We start from the raw sequence: 8906 nt of genomic DNA on the forward strand, positions 1-8906 counted from the left end.
ATTAACTTGGGTAACACTTTAGTTTCATTTGTTAACATAAGTTACTAACATCTTCTAAAGCATGTATTAATCTTAATTTGAACATTTACTAACACATTATTAAAATCAAAAGTTTTATTTGTTACTATTATTTAATGGATCTGAGCTGATATTAACTGACTAACAATTAGCAAAACATATGTTACAGTATTCGTTAATCTTTGTTAACATTAGTTAATACAAATATGACTGTTCAGTGTTAATAACTAACATTAACTAATGGGACCTTATTGTAAAGTGATATTATAACCTCTTATAATTTTGATGTTGGCTGATAAACATTTATTAATTAAATCTAAAAATTTCATCACAAAAAAAAAATGTTCAATTATAGTAGCAGATGGTACTTAGTATATATCATGATACTGAATGATTACCATTCTTAAATCATGGTATTTTATGGTACTTTAAAGAAATTTAGGATGGGAAATGGCCCAAATAACATTGTACACTCTAAAAAAAAAATGCAGGGTTAAAAACAACCCAAGTTAAACCCAGCGATTGGGTTGTTTAAACCCAGTGATTGGGCTAAATGTTGCCAAACCTGCTGGGTAGTTTTATTTAACTCAACTATTGTTTAAAAATTACTGTATCGCTTGCTTAAAATGAACCCAAAATATATTGGAAATGAACATTTATTAATATGTTTAATGAATAATAATTAAACAATAAACATTTATTAAACTGCTTATTAATAAATGTTCACCTTTTGATTATTATTGTTGTCTCTAGTAATTATGAGTGATTTTTAGTTGGACATTAGTGTACTATTTTTTGGTTGATTTCGGATTCTGTTAATCAAAAAAATAACAATTATTGCATGTGTACATCAAAAAGTATACAGCTAGACGTCATTTTCTCCTTAATATGAGAAATTAATAATGTCTCCTTAGACATATTTAGTGTATATATATATATATATATATATATATATACACTCCATTTACATAGTACACTCAAGAATACCTTATATTGCAATGGGAAATGTCCCAAAAAAAGCTATATATATCTTTTTTTTCTAGATTTTAGTAGACATATTTAGTATATTTTAGATGGTACTTCAAGAATTGGGAAATGCCCCAAAAACATTGTAATAACATGCTACTTTTTTGGGTTGGTTATCTGAGAAAAATAATAATTATTACATGTGTACATCAAAAAGTACAGCTGGATGTAATTTTCTCCTTAATATAAGCAATGCCTCCTAAGCAGTTATGACAGGAGATCCGCTCTGTAGAAGCTCCATGTTTTTAGCCCTCGCTCGCTGCATCGCTCATATCTTTGCCCAGGGCAAAGGATGGTCATTGCCTTTGGCTACGAAACCCTCAGCCCTTGGCAAAGCAACAGTCCACCCCTGTTCAGAGCAGACTGACTTCAGTCAACAACAAACTTAGCCTTGGTCTGGGTCAGGCTTCGCACAGATCGGCTACAGGCTGCATTTAACCAACCTCATGTAGCTGCTGGCAGACTCGCTGTTGATTAGGAGCTTAAGCTGATCTCAGATTCACTAGCAATACATTCCAAAAAAATCTGAATTGGTCAAATAACTACTTACCTAGAGTGCGTTTCCCAAAAGCATCATTAGCCAACCTTGGTCGCAAAATGGTCGTTATCAGCATTTCAATGAGTCGCCACTTCCTGAAACCATAGTTCCAACGAACATTCACAAACAGCATCGCAAAGTAGTGTGGTTGGAACGACGGCTCTCGACCTGTGGTTAGAAGCATAGTGTTTTGTTTGCATGACATGTGGAGTTGTGTCATAAATTTCGGGGTGCCTGCAGACAGCTAAAATAATGCTCTCCTCCATGTTCTGATACAACCAGACATGTCAATAAGCTCTTCGCTGACTGGCTTCGCGACAACGCATCATGCAAATTTCTTGCTAGAGTTGAAATTTTTCAGTGGAAGACACGATTGAGGCAAATATCGTGGTTCGCAGCAATCGCGTCACCCGATTGCGTCTATTCACATCTTGCATTGACTTTGTATGTAATCTACTTGTGCAAATAATTAAATTCACTTTTAGTGTGCACATACCATTAGTTTGTCAAGAGATTTAAAGCAGCGTTTTTGAAGAGTGTGCATGTGTGTACGTGCTCTAGTACACAAGAAGGAGCTTATGATTGAATCTGGAAATAAAGCAAAATAACTGAGAATTATGGTGCGTTCACACCAGACGCGAATGAAGCGTTAAGCGCGAGTGATTTACATGTTAAGTCAATGCAAAGACGCGATAGACATCCTGCAGTGTGAATGACGCGAATTGAGCGTTTCGGGTGTTTGACGCGCATAACGCGTGATTCGCACGAGTTGAAAAATCGGAACTTTGGCCATGTTAACCAATCAGGAGCTTGCTCTAGCAGTGATGTGATTACGACGTAGCAAGCGGAGGCAGAAATCCGAAACAACAATGGAGGACAAAATCATTGTCGCTGTATGTGGATACCCGGAGTTGTACGATACATCTACGTATTTTTATAGAAACAGGAATAAAAAGGATCTTGCTTGGAAGAAAGTGAGTGAGGAGGTCGGACAATCTGTTAAGTTGTAAAAAATGCTTTTTACTCAATTTGAGCTATATATATATATATATATATACATATTGAGACTACATGCTAGCTAAAGCCGGCAAATTGAGCTTATTCGCCGTATTTTACAACTACTTTCCCCACCCATGATGCAAATTCGCGTCTGTTGTGAAGTGAATTTCACGCGTGAATGAAGCGAGTAAACTCAAAATGTTCAAGCGTTTAACTACGCACGAATAGCGTGATTTATTCGCGCAAGTTGCTTCTGGTGTAACGCCCCATTAGTCCTAAGATGCCACCTCCGTAAATTTATAGCAAAATATCTGGAATTAATTTGATCTCAAACGGATTAATTAAAAGAAGTTATTACTCCACCACCTGTGTGACGTCATTAACCAACGTGGTTGAACGACAAATTCGTGACAGTACGGTTTCGGGAAACAGTCCTGACTAGCTAGTCGATTTCTTCAACGATGCATCATATGGTAGTTAAGCAGCGAGTTATGTCGTTGTACGGGAACACGCTACTAGTTTTAAGGCACTCTATCTACGTAAAGGTGGCACAATCTTCATCCTTCTTCCATGTATCCATTGCTGTAAAGGCAATTGTAACACCAAGGATGATAACTTTAATAATCATTCTAATTCTAAGAGAATAGTTAAGTCCAAACCACAAACAACACAGAGGAATGATATATTTGGAATCACAGAATCCATCCTGCTTAAAAGAACATAAGCATTTAAAGTAAGCATGAAACTGAAGTTGTGATAGTCCTTTCTTCCCTATTGTGACGTATATCCAAGTGAAACGGCTTCTCGAACAAGAGCAAATGTGGGGCGGGGCTTGAGTTTGTTCATGGGGAATTGATTGGATAGATCTATTGGTAGATCTCATGAGTGGCAGGTTGCCACGCCCTCTTCATTAGAGAAGAGATGTCGCTTCAAGAGGGAGGGGAAGTTATTTTGATTAATGGTCACATAAAAATAATAATTTGCACCGATAAATAACATAATAAATACTTTAATTTAATGGGGACTTTAAAGCTGCAGACGACAACTGCAGCCTGTGCTTATAATAAAACATATATATAAGTTATGGTTATAGTTATCGTTCTTGGTCTGAATGGGTCTTATCAAAATGACTGAATCAGTTGATTATAGAGTCTGTCATGTGCTTCACTATTGGTGAGTTGCTGCCCATGAAGAGGCTCTGAATCCCTCAGATCATGTGCCGTGTTTGTTAAGGCTGATGTGTGGTGGGTATTTTTTTTCCTTGTCTGCAGTGCTGGGGCTCATTCAACTTTTAGCATACGTGAGTGCGCTCGCGCTCTGCCCGGACTGGTGGGCATCATTATGCAGACAGCATTCATATTTCCTCTGCCAGTCATTCTCCAGCTCTGAGGGGAGTCCGCAGCACAGAAACGCTTTCATCCGCAGAACACGCCACCACCTTGACTCGGGCATTCACAACATACAACACGTCAGAACCTCCACGCCAAAAACAAGCTGACCCGCAGCCCAGCTGTCCCTGCGGCTGGGAAACACACACACACACACACACACACTGATGCCAACCACTAGCGGCGGCATTCTGAGCACTTGCATTATGTCAATTATTGAAGGATGTTCTCATGATATATTTATCATGTGGTGATAAGCAGTAAACACTCTGGCCTGTATGTGTAAAGCGAAGAGAGTGATATCCCATTACAGCACATTAAATAAACATGCCGTGATCAATTATTGATCTTTGACTAAGTTCATTAATGGGGTGTGTGTAAAGTGTTTTAAATCTTAAGCATATTGAGGGTAAGGCTGTGAGACGCCGCTTGTCTGCTGCATTTAGTTAGTGATGTAATTATTTGATCAGGTGTTTAAAAACAGCAAAAGTGCATAACTGATAATTTGCCTTAATAGGATGAGGTGAATATGATGTCACTGTACTTTCTGCAAAATGGGAGGGATTTGAGTCCCTCGTGTGCGTATGGAAAAAAAATAATGTTTTTCTTTTCACAACAATGCTTGTTTTGGACTTTCCCTGCGCTTCCAACATCTCCTGCTATATTAGCAAAATTATGTCAATAAAACATGGAAACATGAAAATAAAACAAAAGCTATAAATACACTGATCAGGCATGACATTATGAGCACTGAGAGGTGAAGTGAATAACACTGATTATCTCTTCATCACGGCACCTGTTAGTGGGTGGGATATATTAGGGAGCAAGTGAACATTTTGTCCTCAAAGTTGATGTGTTAGAAGCAGGAAAAATGGGCAAGTGTAAGGATTTGAGTGAGTTTGACAAGAGCCAAATTGTGATGGCTAGACGACTGGGTCAGAGCATCTCCAAAACTGCAGCTCTTGTGGGGTGTTCCCGGTCTGCAGTGGTCAGTATCATCAAAAGTGGTCCAAGGAAGGAACAGTGGTGAACCGGCGACAGGGTCATGAGGGGCCAAGGCTCATTGATGGCTGGCCCGTGTGGTCCGATCCAACAGATGAGCTACTGTAGCTCAAATTGCTCAAGAAGTTAATGCTGGTTCTGATAGAAAGGTGTCAGAATACACAGTGCATCACAGTTTGTTGCGTATGGGGCTGCATAGCCGCAGACCAGTCAGGGTGCCCATGCTGACCCCTGTCCACCGCCGAAAGCACCAACAGTGGGCACGTGAGCATCAGAACTGGACCACGGAGCAATGGAAGAAGGTGGCCTGGTCTGATGAATCACGTTTTCTTTTACATCACGTGGATGGCCGGGTGTGTGTGCGTCGCTTACCTGGGGAACACATGGCACCAGGATGCACTATGGGAAGAAGGCAAGCCGGCAGAGGAAGTGTGATGCTTTGGGCAATGTTCTGCTGGGAAACCTTGGGTCCTGCCATCCATGTGGATGTTACTTTGACACGTACCACCTACCTAAGCATTGTTGCAGACCATGTACACCCTTTCATGGAAACGGTATTCCCTGGTGTCTGTGGCCTCTTTCAGCAGGATAATGCACTCTGCCACAAAGCAAAAATGCTTCAGGAATGGTTTGAGGAGCACAACAATGAAACAAAAAACATTTATGATTATTATCAATGTTGAAAACAGTTAAACTGCTTCATATTTTTGTGGAAACTGAGATACATTTTGTTTTTCAGGATTCTTTGATTAATACAAAGTCCAAAAGACAGCATTTTTTTAAATAGAAATGTTTTGTAACATTATAAATGTCTTTACCTTTTGATCAATTTAATGCATCCTTGATGAATAAAAGTATAAGAACCCTAATCTTTTGAACAGTAGCATATGAACATTTCATCCTTTCAGAAAGTGAATTCTACAAGTAAAGTAAAAAGTCCACAAATTTGTGTCACATTATCTTATGTTTTGCTACGTTACGTTATGTTCGTCAGTATGGGGAAGATCTTAAAATGTCAGTTTTGTCATCATGAATTTGCATAGAAGACATGATAACTGAATAGTGGACATTTGTAGAATTATCAGCAAGCTTTGCAATCTCAAATTAAACAGTTAATTTTCTGAAGGCATACTATATCTCAACATATAATGGAACTACATTTTCTCTGATAGAAATGTTTACTTTAAATATCAAACTAGGCATCCATTTCATATAATGATCAGTTTATGAGAGCAAAATTCATTAACACGAACGCCTTGTGACTTAACGGAGGCTAAGTATCAGTTAGCACGGCCCCAAGGCTGAGGCCAGCGCTTGCTAATCGCCTCTTGCCCCATTGTGTCCAAGTGGACTTGAGTGTAATACATTATGAAAATGAGAACGAGCAAGGCTACGTGTTCCTGAGGTCATTATGTGACCGTTTAGCTCTATTTAGGACTCTTCTGGCCGACCCTCAGGCCCTTGTCTTCTCCAGGCTAGCCGCTAATTAGCATGAGTAACCTCCTGTGCTTGAGCAACAAAATGGCTCTCGCCACCGTAATCGCATTCATTTGATGGCTGAAGAGCCATGGTGAGATGAAATTAGAGCGATTAATTAGGGGTTGACGCGCCGCCAAAGGTTTTCAATTTTGCGTTGTCACATCAATAACGGATATCCTCTTTCTTGACCACACAGGAATGGCCTAAAGGAGACGGACGCATGGGGAATTACCAACAATTATGACCAATTAGTCATTCCCATCTCCAGACAGGACAATAGGAGCCAACGGGAGCATTTAAGTGGCGAGTCCTCTCCGCATCTTTCTGACAAATTTCACTTGAGTTGAAAATCCCCAATATCTGTTTGTATTAATTATTATATACTTTTGATTTGTAAGACGATGCCCACTCTTGTGAAAAAAAAAGTGCTTAATTGTATTGAATGTGCACTTTTCAGATCTTAAACGTATATATTTTAAAAACTGTACCTACAGATGATATACTAAAATAAAAAAGGCTGCTTAAAGTTCACTTATGAATATGATTCTTAACACACTTAAGATTTTTTTTTAAAAGAGCACTGTAATAATGCCAAATTAAAAGTTTTACTTTAAAGTACATTTTAAATCACATTTTGACAATCACTAACATACTAAAGCACATGTAAAGTACTTAATTTTAATTTAAACTGTAGTGTGAATTAATATATTTTAAGAATTAAACTGCATGTTCATTAAAAATATTATATTATATAAAAAAACATTAATAAATGTTAATTTCCAACATATTTTGGGTTCATTTTAAGCAATACAGAAATTTTGAAACAATAGTTGAATTAAATAAAACTACCCAGCAGGTTGGGGAAACATTTAACCCAATCGCCTGGGTTAAAACCAACCCAATCGCCGGGTTAAAACAACCCAATCGCTGGGTTTGTCCATTTTCAACCCAACTTGAGTTGTTTTTAACCCAGCATTTTTTTTTTTTGAGTGTAACATCACAGCCTTCAATAAATAGGTTAGTGCTTTTCTCTTATACAATTCTGTATTAAAAAAACTGACCCGCTCTCAACCGGTTAACAGGGCCATCAGTGACCAGATTCGCTGGGTTAAAAACAACCCATTCGCTGGGTTAAAAACAACCCATTCGCCAGGTTAAAACAACCCAATCGCCAGGTTTGTCCATTTTCAACCCAACTTGAGTTGTTTTTAACCCAGCATTTTTTTTTTTTTTTTTGAGTGTAACATCACAGCCTTCAATAAATATGTTAGTGCTTTTCTCTTATACAATTCTGTATTAAAAAACTGACCCGCTCTCAACCGGTTAACAGGGCCATCAGTGTCCAGACCAGGCCAGTTTGCGAGCTCCGAGGTGAAGCCGGTGTATCATGCTCTGGTTAGCGCTCCAGCTCTATCTGTCAGGAGCGAGGTGGCGTCTCCTCCAGCAGCTGACAGGGCCTGTCTGCAACCAGAAGAGGAAAAAAGCCAGTCAGACTGACACGCTGTTTATTCACAAATGACACTGCCGGCAACCGATCGGTGTCGCTGCTGTTTTCTCATACTTTCCCCCCTCGAATGAGCCTGTGATGTATCCTTTGTAGGTGCTACAGGAAGGGGAAGAATAATTGAACGTTGACGGCGACGCGGAGGGAACGCAGAAGGTGACACGTGGAGGAGTTGTCTACGCGGGAATGGCAGGGTGATAGTTAGAGGAGAACGGGGTTTAAAAAATGGCTGATTATTGTCGCCGTGACAGGTCCGCGGAGCAAAAAACACACACGTGCATGAAAACACGCGGCTCATTTGTATGTGCTTCCCGCCCAAAGTCCCTGCACATTACGCGAGGAGCAAAGCCATAAATAAAACAAATCGGAGAGCGCTGCACTTCCACTGGCACATGATTGGATGAAGCCTGAAAGGGAAACACAAAGGTTACCACAACTCACTCGGCCATTTGTCTTGTTTGTTGGATCTGCACGGCTTGATCCGGCAAATGAGCGCTGAGGAATCCGGTGACATCAGCACTTAATCAAGATGCGCCTCGCCATTATAAATCAGTTGAACTACTGACACCTGAACTTTATTCCACGCACGCTTTTAAAGGCCATGCGCCGCTGCCTCCGCTATTAGGGTGGTGCTGATCCATGGAGCTGCATCGAGGTCAGGATGCAGGCCGATGGAGAACCACCGCATACATCACCTGGGTAACGGCAAAAGCAGAACAATAATAAGATGAAGCCTAAAAAAGCTGGAGAAATGTACTTCGTGTTTCTGAGTTGTTTATGGTTTTAGGACAACAGCTTTAATTGAGCAAAGCTTGAGTCTCATACTGAAGAAATCACAATACTCAATATATACACAAATATATATACTTATTTTTATTTAATACTGAGACCAGCCCATCTGGTACCAACAACCATGTCATGTTAAAAGTCACTTAAATCACCTTTCTTCCCC

This window comes from Ctenopharyngodon idella, chromosome 8 (assembly GCF_019924925.1).
Source record: "Ctenopharyngodon idella isolate HZGC_01 chromosome 8, HZGC01, whole genome shotgun sequence".
Taxonomy (NCBI): Eukaryota; Metazoa; Chordata; class Actinopteri; order Cypriniformes; family Xenocyprididae; genus Ctenopharyngodon; species Ctenopharyngodon idella.